The sequence below is a fragment of the Plecotus auritus genome (assembly GCF_963455305.1).
Source record: "Plecotus auritus genome assembly, chromosome: 8".
Classification (NCBI taxonomy): Eukaryota; Metazoa; Chordata; class Mammalia; order Chiroptera; family Vespertilionidae; genus Plecotus; species Plecotus auritus.
The window spans coordinates 1,197,006-1,210,614 of record NC_137782.1 but is presented as its reverse complement, the minus strand read 5'-3'; the positions used below and the strand labels follow the sequence as shown (position 1 = coordinate 1,210,614).

The window sequence follows — 13,609 nt, the reverse complement described above, 5'->3', positions numbered from 1 at the left end:
GCTGCCCTGGGTGCACAGCGAGGGGGCCGGGGCGGGGGGGGGCAGGGGCGCCACGTCCCTCGTCCAAAGCCGCGTTGCTGGGCCCGGCCTGGCTTAGCGGGGCCTGGGCGTGCACGGACTCCATCGCATGTGTACAACGGCCGGAGCGTTAAGGCCATTTGTCTCCAGTCCTGCTCACGGTCCGCAGTGGTTTGCTCTCCAGGTGAATGCCAGGTGGACCAAACCTCTCGGAGATTCACCGGCAGCATCAGCGCCCCCCAAGCCCCAATCCGGCCCCTGGCTGTCCACAGGTGGGGGGGTGCTTACTCACAGCCCTGCGTGTCTGTCTGATTCTGTGGCTGCTTTCCTTGTTCGGCGGCAGTCATGTGACCTCCTGCCTTACCCGCCTCCTTCCGGTCCTTCCCTGGCGGGAATGGAGGGGCTCTGCCCGACCCCATTGGATCACACTGCCCTCGCCCCTGCCCCGGAGAGGCCTGGCTCCGGGGTCTCCCGTTTGGGGCAACAGAGCAGATACCTGTACTCTGAGGAAAATACAAACTGTCATGGCCCGGCCCATGTGGCTCCGTGGTTGAGCATCGACCTACGAACCAGGAGGTCACGGTTCGATTCCCGGTCAGGGCACAGGCCCGGGTTGCAGGTTCAACCCCCAGTGGGGGGCGTGCAGGAAGCAGCCGATCCATAGTTCTCTTTCAGCATCGATGTTTCTCTCTCTCCCTCTCCCTTCCTCTCTGACATCAATGAAAATATTTTTTAAAAAACTAGCCTGGAAGCAGCTGTTTAGCTCACTCCGTAGAAGAGGCCCCGCCCCGCCAGGAGAGCCGAAATGGGGGAGGCCCAGGCCCTCGGTCACATGGAACCCTTTCTGGTGCCTGTGCCCCCAGCGCCACCGCTGCCGCATCGCTGACCTCTCGGTGTGCAGAGGTGAGCGGGGCCGGCCGGGCAGAGCCCTCTGACGCAGGCTGGACACAGCCGGCCTCCGCCCGCCCGGTTCTCCCCCAGCTCCTCGGCATGTGCTTAGCTGCCCGGGAGGTCCTCTTTTATTTTTCTCTTTGGCATTTTCTCCTCTTCTTAGCTTACCTCGTTTCCGCTCCTATGTTTCCAGCCTCTTACACTGTTTCACGGAGCTTCCGCTTTGGTGTTTTAGTGAGTTCATACATGACGACGTTTCCTTCTCCTCGGAAGACTTGTTTCCTAATAGTCACGGAGTAAAGATACGGAAGAGCTATTCCTATTTGTTCTTTGAATAACCTGTCTCTTTCCCCTGATCATTGCCAATTTGGAAGATGCAGTCAGGTGTGAAGAAAAATGAGTTACTTACAGCCCCAGCTCTAAGAGCCCAATGACAACATTTCCATGTACATTCTGCAAGTGTGCTTCTGCGTTCTGTTTGCACGTGCATTTCTGCACATGCACATGCACTTCACGTACGCATGTGACCTGACTGCAATGCAGTATCCGTGTTCCCTGCCCGTCTTACTAATACGTAACGCACACATTCACATGCCATTAAGTCTGCTTCAAAGATAGCCGGTGTGTAACATGTAACGAGTGCTTCTTGTTTGTCGGTGTGTTCTCGATACATACAGTCGTTCACGTAGCTGCACTGCACCCGGTCTGTGAGACAGGTACTCCTCCTGTTTTATGTCTGGGGAAACGGAGGCACTGAAGAATGCCCGGACTTACCCAAGGCCACAGCGCGGGGTCTGCGGGGGCAGCATGAGGCGCTCGGACCGCATGAGGCCGCAGAACGCGCTCCTGTGCTGGGCTCTGCGCGCTGGGCTGACGCACGGGACGTGCACAGAGGCTGGCGTGGCCGTTCTCAGTGGCTGCTGATGGACTGTTCCTCCAAACAGCATTGCAGTGAACATTCTCCTCCCAGAACTCCAGGGTTCCCTCCGTGATCTCCTTAGGATAAGTCCTTAGGAGCAGCAGAGTAGGAGAACATTTTTAGTAAGTACGTTTTTATTGACTTCAGAGAGGAAAGGAGAGGGAGAGAGAGAGAGAGAAACAGCCACGATGAGAGAGAATCATGGATCGGCTGCCTCCTGCACGCCCCACACCTGGATCGAGCCCACACCCTGGGCACGTGCCCTGACCAGTAATCGAACCATGACCTCCTGGTTCATAGGTCAACACTCAACCAACTGAACTCATAGTCCAGGGCACACGTAGCCTGTATATTTACGTTGTGATGTATAGAAAGGACACTAGCTGCACCGTAACATTGCAACAGTCCGTAGACGGAGCACATCCGCTTGCCTGAAGGGCGGCTACAGACATCATACAAAACGTAAGCCAAGACCTGCATGGACTGAGCCAGGTCCAGTCCTTCCTCTTGGCGCCTTGGACTTCAAGTGGCTTCCTGTATGTGGGGTGTGCACACGTGTGGTTTGCACCTCTGCTGTAAGGAGGTAAGGGAGCCTGAGGAACCGTTTCTTCTTCAGTGGAGGACGTGGACATGCAGACTTCTATGCCTGGAACCCCACGCAGGGTGCACAGACGTGCCGGAGGGACGGTGGCCCTGGTTGTCGATGGGAACCGACTGTCCATCTGCTCTGCCGTGCTAACCGAAACTCTGAGCTAGTCCCTGGCATCGTACCTGCTAAAAGGGTTTTGGTGTTCTTCCGGTTCACCTTCGCTGAGCTTGCCCAGTAGTATGTGGCCCCGTTCCCCTGAAATAGATGTTCTTTTTCAAAGACTTAGCCTGTCTCGCTCTCCTGTGCCTGGCCACCCCAACCCACCTGCGGTCCTGTTTGGGTTACTTACAAGTGGTCTCACGGAGGTACATAATGTTACCGCCATTGTTTCGTTAAATGTCAGAGTGTCAGAGAGCAGATAAAATGCCTTCTTCTCCCACTACGTGGGGTGACATTGATGCCCTAGTTCAGCCTTGGGCAAACTACGGCCCGCGGGCCAGATCCGGCTGTTCTATCCGGTTCTCTTGCTCTCCCCTCCGCTCCTTTACTTTGAATTTATATTAGTTCACACAAACACTCCATCCATGCTTTGGTTCCGGCCCTCCGGTCCAGTTTAAGAACCCATTGTGGCCCTCGAGTCAAAAAGTTTGCCCACCCCTGCCCTAGTTTATAATGGAATGTGCCCATTGATTGATTGATTGATCGATCGATGGGCTAACACTCCGGAAGCTCACCTTTGCCCATGTTGCTCCTTGTACCTTACGTCCACCTCCGGCCTCTTCAGAACCCTCACCCTTTTCTTGGCATCGAGTCGCATCAGGATTTGACGTATGTCATCACCTCTTTCTGGCCGTCTCTTGGGAAAATCCTGGGTCCACCCTCCATGTCAGCTGACCAATCCGGGCGGTAACTCGCGCAGAAACACGGATCGTATCCCCAGTAGCCATTTCTGAACTTGTGTAGAGATTAGCAGCCTCAGGCCACAGCCTGCTCCTGATTTAATCCTTGCTTGAAGCGTTTTAGAAATAGAGCCTTTCCAGAAAGAGGTCATTTTCACTTCGGGACTTTTTCCTCCACGGCTTGAACCACGAGGAAGCCAAGGATCCTTGCAACCTCGGACTCCCGCCTGTACTCCCGGGAACTGCCCGAGGGCCGGGCCAGCCGCGTCTGGGAGGTGCTGGCTGTTTGGCGGGGACAACAGACCCAGCACTAGGCGTTTGCTCTTTGTTTCTCCCATCGCCTCCCTGTTGCTATGACTCCTCTCACCGCCCAGCCCTGGTTCCCTGGCCCCATCGCCTTCGGGCTGGACAGACGGGGTTCTGTAAGGGCTGCAGCGCGTGCTGGGGAGGTTGGAGAGACGGTCACTTCCGTGGGAGCGGTGCAGAGCCCGTGGCGGGAGGAGGAGCAGGGTGGGTGACGGCCCCGGGGGAGCGTGCAGTCCTGGGAGAGCCTTCGGAGAGCCAGACAACGCAGCTGCCTGGGTGGAGGCTGAGCTCTTGGTGAAGCGCGTCAGATGTCTCAGGGGGAAGCACGGTCCCCACAGCGTGGGGGACTCTGTGGAGACGTCGCCCGCCGTCTCCCGGGGCCATCGGGGTTCACACCAGGAGGGTTTGATCCGAAGGCCTCGCCCGAGTGGGACCGTGCGGTGCTGCAGGACACGGTCGTACCACAGGGTCCTGTGAATCGCGGGCCCTAAACCCAAGTGGGGAGAGCCACAGGCGCTCCATTCCAACCCGGAGCCATGGTGTCGGCTCCTCCTCCTCCCGGGACAGAGCGCAAGAGGAAGGGGGCGGGCGGGCAGCCTTCCCAGGACCTCACAGGTCAGGGCCTGATGGGACTTTGAGGGACGGGATAGGATCGGCTTTGGTTAGAGGATGGCGGCAACATGACCTGCATCTGTATGACCAAGTGGATTACCTAAAACATGAGAAGGTTACGCGGGCCTTGACCGGTTCGCTGACCACCTCTGCTCCCTCAGCAGCGTTAGGACGGACTTAGCGATAGCACCACATGGACCAAAATGTGCTTATTACTGAACGTAGTCATCAGCACTTTTTTAAAAGGTCACGTTTAAAATGTAAGAAAGCATCTCTGGTCTTAACCGACCGCTTTACCATTTGTAGGTAATTTTTTGTGGCATTTTAAAGTTTAAATTTAATTTTTTAAAATTTATCTTTATTGTTGGAAGTATTACAGATGTCCCCTCCCCCCCTCTCCCCCCCTCCCCCCGGTCCTCACCACCCTATTGTCTGTGCCCATCCCTGGGTTATGCGTATGTGCATATGCGTTCTTTGGTTAATCTCTTCCTACCCATCTTCCCCCCTTCCCTCTGAGAGTCCCATCGTTTCTGTTAGAAGACAGATACCTACCCATTTTTCAGTGTTTGGAGGCATTTTGGTCAGATTTCAATGAGACGAACTTCCATATAATTGTCCCCGAGACCCTTGTAACTGTTCATTTTAAGCTTATCTCTGGTAACTGCACTATTTTCAATACTAATGTCAGCAAAGTATTGATATAGTCAAGGGTACATGTAAAGGTAGAAAAAGGAGTTTGAATTCTACTCATGAAATGTAATCTGTAGCAGACTGGGACCTATGTGCAAACTTCAGGATGCATTGAGGAGGCAGAGGGCGTGAAGGACATTCCCTCACGTATCACGGTGCAAGGAAATCGTAGTTTTCCAAGCTCTCGTTAGCGTTAGATTTAAAACGTTTTTAAAGGTAAATTCTCTCTTGTAGGAGAAGCACCTTGGTAACTGGTTAGGTACTTGGGGAGAGGCAGTGCGTCTGGGGGATCCCTAGAGAGCAGTTCGCTACGTTCCTTTGAAGGGCACTAAATAAATGCCTGAACATGGGGCTCTGTGGTCTGCACGTGGCCAATGCTTTAAAATGTGTAGGATGATCCCACAGCGTCCCATGGAAATAGCACTTCTGAATCCTGACTCTTTAATACCCTGGGAGGCTCCGGAGGACCAGGATGGCATGTTGGCGTCCACTCTCTCCTGTAAGAAGTAATCGTGGGGACCAGCCTCAAGAATGCAAGATGTGGTGATCGTTATCCCGCAAGCAAGGACCCGCTTAGTCTTTTTAGAAAAATCTCCTCTTGTTTGTGCACCTTGAGTCCCTAAGGGAAATCCTCTCTAACTGTGCCTGACAGTCACAGCTTGGGGTGGCAGAGGGGTGCGGGGGGGGTGGGTCGGTTCTGGTGTTTAAACCTACGTCCTGAACTACTTTATTGTCTGCGTACAGGGAAAGTTAGCCCAGGTCTTTTGACCAGTTGACTTGCCTGAACAGAAAGCTCTGATTAAACTCACACCTGCCTGCCTTGACTCTGTCCCACCCCCTTGCTCACCACGCCCTAAGGCTGCACAGCAGTAGGGAAAGCTGGAAGAACCTATAAAAGTCTAGTCCCGCCACCTATGGCTCAACACCTAAGGACTCTATTCCCCAAAGAGCCTGGTCCAGTTGTCTGAAGCTCTGCTTAAGGAGCGAGCCCCTCCGTCATTCACTTATGTACTCAGCAAAGTGAAGAGAAGGCTGGGTAAGTGGCATACCAAACACATGGGGTTCAGAGCTCAGTAGAATGTTACCTTTCCTCAAGGTAATGTTAATGGTGACAATATAAGTAATTGAAATGCACTAAATCACGAGGTATCACGAAAAGACAGGTGTAACTGCGCGGACATGCCTGAGAGGGACAAGGAAGGCTTTCTACAAAAAAAAAAAAAAGGGGAACGTCAGAGCAGAATCCTGTGTGATGAGCACAGGTCTCCCAGGAAGGCTAGGGGAGAGGGCGCTCGGGCGGAGCAGAGCGTGTGTAACAGACTGAGGGAGGTACTAGGTCCTCAGACACCCTGTTTCTAAGGCAGGGAAACCCGTTTTATCCTGAGGACCGTGGGGAGGGTTCCTGCAGATGTGAACCCAGGAACAACATCGGAAGACCTTGAGTGGGCTGGAGACTGGGATGAGGCGTGAGAGACCACATGCAGGGAGGTGTAAACAGCCCGAGAGGTTTCGAGGGGGCCACAAGTAAGACTATGGCTGTGGAAGTGGAAGCAGTAGGACGCAGGAATCTTTAGGAATTATGACTCCGTGGATGTGGGGGAGGAAAGAGGAAGGAGTCCCAGGTTGCTCCAAGCCTGTCCCTGAAACACCCTCCCACTGGTCCACGTGGAAAAAACAAAGTTCTTCCACCAAGTTCTTCTAGTCAAGTCCTCATCGATCTCACTGCGGGTGGCGTGCCTCTTTTCTTGATTCTCCTCCAAGGTCAACATCCACTATCAGGGGTGGGCAAACTTTTTGACTCGAGGGCCACCATGGGTTCTTAAACTGGACCGGAGGGCCGGAACAAAAGCATGGATGGAGTGTTTGTGTGAACGAATATAAATTCAAAGTAAAGGAGCGGAGGGGAGAGCAAGAGAACCGGATAGAACAGCCGGATCCGGCCCGCGGGCCGTAGTTTGCCCACGGCTGCCCTAGTTCCTTCAGACTCAACTCCTATGTCATGGTTTCCCCACCCTCGTCACCTCTCCTCGGAGACTGTGCTCTAGCCTGTGCTCACTGGTTCATTCTCTGGTCTACGCCAGGGACTCGGTCACCCGTGGGGGATGCGGATACGCCGGGTACGTCTCAGATTGCTCAGGGTCAGTAGGTAAAAGGCGAGACATCGATAATCACACGCTCACTGTTATCAGCGCCGTCATGGAGGTGTCTGCAGAGGAGTGGTCCTCAGCCTTTTCTCTGCCCGGAGCAGAGCTGAGACCTGTGTGACTCACACTATCCGTTACCATCGCTCACCCAGGGGCACCACGTCTTCTGGGCCCCATGGGCTCCTCTGTCCTCACAAACGGTCCCTGTAGATGTGAGCACCCGGGGCGGGGATGTCCTCCCTTCCGGCCTCCGTGCGAGTCGGTCAGGTACGGGTGGCTGCGGGAATGGCCTGCGGAAGGTGTAGCGTCCTCCGTGGGAATGGCGCTCTACGGGGACGCAGACAGTGACGTGTAAATGGAACATGGGCGGCGGGGGGCGGGGGGAAACATGCTAAGGGCTGTACCGAGCCTAGTCCTTCCCCCCATCCCAGCCCCCGGTCTGGTATAAACATCAGGCAACCTAGAAGCCTGTATTAACCGAAAATGGTGGCCTTCCTTTGGTAAAATGCTTGCCTTCCTGGATGTCCTACAATGATAGTTACGAGCGAGGAAAGCGTATGCCCCTTCCGTTCACCTGACTTCTGGTCATGAAAGCGGATTTGCACGTTTTACCATTTAATCCTCGCGGTGATTCTGTGAGAAAAAAAATCCTCCCGCTCTACACCCAGAGTCTGAAAGACGACCTTCCTCTCTGGCTAGTCCAGCCATCACACCTGAGGTTACGATGCAGCCGCAGTCCGCCCCTTCCGGCTCCGTGAGGTCTCCCCTCTCCTGCGGGTCGAACAGCCCTGTGGACGGATGCCCAGGCCTTGGGGTTCACCCTGTTCCCAGGGCGATAGAGTGGGCTGCACGGGACCAGAGGGGCACTTCCCCCTTAGGGTACCCGGAGTTTCAACGGTTTGAGGAAGAGAGAGAGAGAGTTCCTTCCAGTTAGGAAGATGTAATAGATGCGCTGGTTTAATGCTTTGGGATCGTGTATGTCAGCACGCTGGGAAGGGGCATGGCAGAAGCTCGTATTCACATAAATAATAGATGTGTTACTTTATTTATAGCATCCGGCTCTTAGATTTACTGAGGAACGGAGTCGTGAGTGTATCTTTTCTCATCTGTGATGTTAAACGTTAAAATACTGCGTCCTCTCAAACTTTCCTTGAGCCCTAGTTTATGACAAAGTGAAGATATTTGTTTTTAATTCATGTGTTCTTGCCCTAGCCGGTTTGGCTCAGTGGCTAGAGCGTCGCCCTGCAGACTGAAAGGTCCCGGGTTCGATTCCGGTCAAGGGCATGTACCTTGGTTGCGGGCACATCCCCAGTGGGGGTGTGCAGGAGGCAGCTGATCGATGTTTCTCTCTCATTGATGTTTCTAACTCTCTCTCCCTCTCCCTTCCTCTCTGTAAGAAATCAATAAAATATATAATTCTTTTAAAATTTCATGTGTTCTTAAAATCAGTCCTTCCCTGACCACAGGCAGGCCCGCAGGGAAGAACCGCCTGCCGCTGGAGCAGGTTCAGCTCCTTGGATAACACAGGTTGCGGGGGTCGGGGAAACCTGCGTGTTTTCTGAAGGGAGTTTTAATTTCTCCTAACGACCTTCCAAGTGACCTGCTCTGTTTCTAGAATGTGTTGATTTGATAGGAAATAAGGAAGGAAAGGGTGGGGAGGAAGAGGCGGGCGGGAGGGAAAAGACTAGAAAAGAAATGGCCTTTCTTTGGACGATCCATAGACCTCCATGAACACGAAACAGATGGCAGACATGAATGAACTGTGATCAGAAACTTCGCGCTTTACCCAGTTCCCGGCCCCAGGCATAGCCACCCGGGGCGCCCCCTCTCCGGCTCCATCAGGATAGCTGAGCCGGGCAGAGATGAGTCCTGTGCAAATAATTACGCGGGGTCCATGCCCGCCTAATTGAATCGAGCGTTTAATCCCAGGATTCATTATCTATTTCCCTATCGAAGGCTTTTCCCCATTTATATTTAGCACCCAGCTGTCCCCTCCTCCAAATGGTCAACTGCAGGCCCATAAAAGGCTTGCCTTTGGCCTCCAAACCCTCGCGTTGTGCAGCCGTGTTTTCCGCGGGGGGCAGCTGGCCGTTGGTGTGTCCCTGCCTGGGGCCTCGATGGTTGGAGAGAGAGAAGAGAGCAGGCTGCCTGGAGGGGACGGAGCCCAGCCTTCCCGCCGGCGTCCCAGGTAGAGCCGCGTGGGGGCGCATGTCGGGATGGGGCCCGCTGCCTTCTGTGTCCTCAGGCTGAAGTCCGGGAAGGTCCGTTGCCATGCTTGCTGGAAGTGATTGATAGAGAAATGCTTCGTGCACGGAAGATTACAGACAGTGTTTATCTGAAGGTGGATTTGTTTTAATTTGGCATTGATGTATTTGCTACGTGGCAGGATCAAACGAAACAGAATCAAAAGGCAGAAGTCCAGGCCTCTCCGAGCGCGGGCCTCCATTACAGACATAAAATCTCGGGACTGGAGCGCTCAAATGTATTTGTACTGATGTTTGTTTAAAGATCAATATTAAATAAATTGGTCTGGAAGCTCTAGTCATAAAGCAGCTGTCGAACCATTGTAATCCCACAATGCCGTTTTGTCTGCTGCTCGAACCCGGTTAGCTGTGTACTTCTAATAACTGCTGTGGAAATCCATTGGAAATGGAAATAGCCGAACTGGATTTTCCGAGCTTGGACTAGATTGCAATGGGATGGGATGGGAATCTGTATGTATGTGTGCATGTATGATCCCTCGCAGGGTGATAACTGGCTTTTATGGCCAAGTGTCCAGGGTTCCTAGATCCGAAAGCCTTCTTGTACAATACATAAAAACGCCTCCGTAGACTCTGTTCCTACACCTTAGTATAAAAGACACATCTCCGGACCGTCTTTTCCCTTGTTTGGTTCATGGTTGACGTGACTGCAGTGTTGCTTCCTGTTGGCATTGGCTAGTTCAGTGGTCGGCAAACGGCGGCTCGCGAGCCACCTGCGGCTCTTTGGCCCCTTGAGTGTGGCTCTTCCACAAAGTACCACGGCCTGGGCGAGTCTGTTTTGAAGAAGTGGCGTTAGAAGAAGTTTATGTTTAAGAAATGTGGCTCTCCAAAGAAATGTCAATCGTTTGTGCTGTTGATATTTGGCTCTGTGGACGAATGAGTTTGCCGACCACTGGGCTAGTTGGTCTTGATCCGTGTCTTTGCTAAGTTGTTTTGTTAACAGGGCACTGGTGTGTCCTGGTGCCTTTAAAAACCTCCAGGTTTAGAATCGCCCTGCCCTGGAGTCTGTGAAGAAGGTTCAGAAGGAGAAAACGCGAGCAGAAGGAAGTGTGGTTAGGTATTCTCTACATCAGCCTTGGGCAAACTACGGCCCGCGGGCCGGATTCGGCTGTTCTATCCGGTTCTCTTGCTCTCCCCTCCGCTCCTTTCCTTTGAATTTATATTAGTTCACACAAACACTCCATCCATGCTTTTGTTCCGGCCCTCCGGTCCAGTTTAAGAACCCATGGTGGCCCTCGAGTCAGAAAGTGTGCCCACCCCTGCTCTACATACACGATGCCTGTGTAATCTTACTCCCACTGTCTCTGTCACATGTTTTTCCACCAGTTTTGTGTCGTTTTTTACTCACAAACACATCAGACGCGTCCCCTGCTGTCAGGAGCATAGAACCTGGTTGTGAGCTGGGGACAAGGCATACGTGCAAAGAGAGGGTCACAACGCAGTGCCACACGGATTAGAAGTCACGTGGGAGGGTGGGTACCTCTAGGGACCCTGCTGGACTGGACGCTGTGGCACCACGGCGTCAGCAGAGGCGGTGGGCGTGCCGGGGCCTGACGCCGGGGGACTGTTTCGATACGGGAAGGGAGACCGGAGGAGGACTGGCGTGACCTCCTTGAGCTCTTCCAGGGGGATCAGCTACGGGTAAGCGGGCCCAGTGGCAAGGCTTATAAAAGTGGAAGTTGTCTTGGAAAGGTGTTTTGTATAAACCCAGATGATGGAGTGATGGATGGTCTTTTCTCAGAGAAACCAAAATCAGGGCTGAAAAGAGTGCCCTATTTCGTACCTTTCTCTCTCTCTCTCCTGCCCCGCTTTCCGTGGAGCTCCCTGTCCATGTTCTTCGTATCTACACCCTGTATCTCCTGGCCCCAAAGGACCCCTAAGAGGGGCATTTTCATAAATGACTCCGTTGGCAACTGTGAGATTAAGCAACGTTTTGGGACGTCCTAAAATTGCTGATGACGCCTCCCTTGCTGGGAGGGCTGGAGAGCCTGGCGGGAAATGGGTGCTGGAGGCAGGTGAATGGGTGTGAATCCAACCCCCTCCATTCGCTGGCTGTGTGACCTAGGCAAGTGACTGACCCAGGGGTCCTTCAACTTTTTAAACAGAGGGTCAGTTCCCTGTCCCTCAGACCGTGGGAGGGCCGGACTATAGTTTAAAAAATAACTATGAACACATTCCTATGCGCACTGCGGGCCCGGGACGCGTCGGCTGCTAAGCAGGACAGGCAGCGGCCCCCAGCGGGCCAGATCCGTGTCCTCGGCGGGCCGCAGGTGGCCCGCGGGCCGTAGTTTGAGGACGCCTGGAAGACTTGGTCTCTTCATCCATAAAATGGGGACGATAGTGGTAGCCAACCGATAGGGTTACTTTAAGGGGCGGAGGGACAATTTGCCACCATAACTCGTACACACTTAAGGCTTTCTAAGTGATAACTCCGGCGATCATCTCCCTTTCTAACTGTGTCCACGTTGTCATGCCTTAAAGGGTCAGAAGCAGTTTCATTTCCACCGTCCCTTTCTGCCCGCGGCAGCACGTGCTGCGTGCCCTGTACGGTTTTCAGATGACCTGCAGAGTCTCAGAAGGAGCTTACGCATGAGAAGGGAACGTAACAGACCAGGTTATTAATTTGGAAAAAAATACATCAAACCTGAGGGGAAGCTGGAATTCGCATCGCTCTGCGTGTCTCTGAAAGTTCTGAGAGCGCATTTTACATCCCTGTCACGTAGGCAAGCGTTGTCTCTTAACTTTTTTTTAAATGTTATGTTATTATTATTTCTTTAATATATTTTTTTTTCCTTTATTTCAGAGAGGGAGAGAGAGAGAGAAACATCCATGATGAGAGAGAATCATGGATCGGCTGCCTCCTGCACGCCCCGCACTGGGGACGGAGCCCGCAACCCGGGCCTGTGCCCTGACCGGGAATCAAACCGTGACCTCCTGATTCCTAGGTGGATGCTCAACCACAGAGCCACGCCGGCCGGCCTCTTTTGAGCTCTTCACCAGGAAACTTAAAAGTTAAACCAGGAAATTCTCCAACGTTTCGCCCCCTTCTCCCAAAGAAGCGGTGGCGCCCCACCGTGTTGGCAGTCAGAGTTGTCTCCGGGGCCTTTGTGCTCATGGGGTGCGTGGCTCAGGCTCCAGTGGAGCGGAACCCGCCCTGGAAGCTCTCCTGCTGTTCGAATGTGGGACAGCGACAGCTCCTGGCGGGTGGGAGAGGTTCCTGTTTTGGTTGAGGTTTTGTTTGTTTGCTGTTGTTTTGCAGTAAGTTTTGCCCGGTATCCAGGGTTAAGAAATGAGCATCGATGATACCAGAGAGGCCTAGGAAATTAGGTTGTGGTCTTCGTTTTAAAGTCTTCACCCTCAGGAATTCAGGACTCCCATTCTTTCAATAACATTGATGTAGCCCAACCGGCGTGGCTCAGGGGTTGAGCATCGACCTAGGAACCAGGAGGTCACCGTTCGAGTCCCAGTCAGGGCACACGCCCGGGTTGAGGTAGCAGACTTGATCCCCAGTAGGGGGCGTGCAGGAGGCCGCTGATCAGTGATTCTCTTTTATCATTGATACTTCTATCTCCCTCTCCCCGCCTCTCTGAAGTCAATAAAAATATATACATTTCAAAATACATATTGGTGGAAATATTCGGGGAAACTCCTGGATGCCAACAAAAGGGGGAGCCGTGGCCAAGTGGGGTCACCCTTCTGCAGGAGAGCTGGCGTTGTGTGGTTGAGAGAGAGCATGATGGACAACGCAAGCTCCAGTGTGGTTACAAGTCCAGGTTGGCGTCACGCACAGGCCAGGAAGCTGGTCCACACGCAGGGACACGGATGGGCTTGTTTGGCGCAAGGGGGCAGGCTTAGAGGAGGTCCCCCGACGGCCAGGCAGCCAGCAGCCTGCATGCGGGCCTTGCTCACGTGTGGATCCCTTGTAGGGGAGAGAGAGAGCGCTTTGTTCCCCGCGGCGGGGTAACTGGGTTTTGTGTGATAGGAACAGGGCTTGGCCCTGCCGTGGGGTTTCCCGGGCAGTGTGTGGGGACCTAGACCACTAGCCTGTACCTCCAGGAGGATCTGGAAGTGACTCCTTCCCCTGTTCCCTTGCTCCTCGAAGGCTCCCTTGGAAACCTGCACATGTTTTCCTCTGAGTAGCTTCACGGACCACCCGCTCGCGTGGCCTCCTTCGATTTGATTCTTTTTCCCCCCCGGCACCCCTTCCTGGCCAGCGAGGTGGCAGAGTCGCATCTCTTACCGGGGCCGCCCCTGTCGCTCCGGGATGTTTTCAGTATCCG

The 13,609-nt window shown here is 53.6% G+C and overlaps 1 protein-coding gene across 4 annotated transcripts in view; it reads left to right on the top strand.

The window, feature by feature from the left end:
* The window catches only part of ZNF521 (zinc finger protein 521), a 321,390-nt gene that overhangs the window by 222,024 nt on the left and 85,757 nt on the right, over window positions 1-13,609 (top strand). The window lies entirely within an intron of this gene.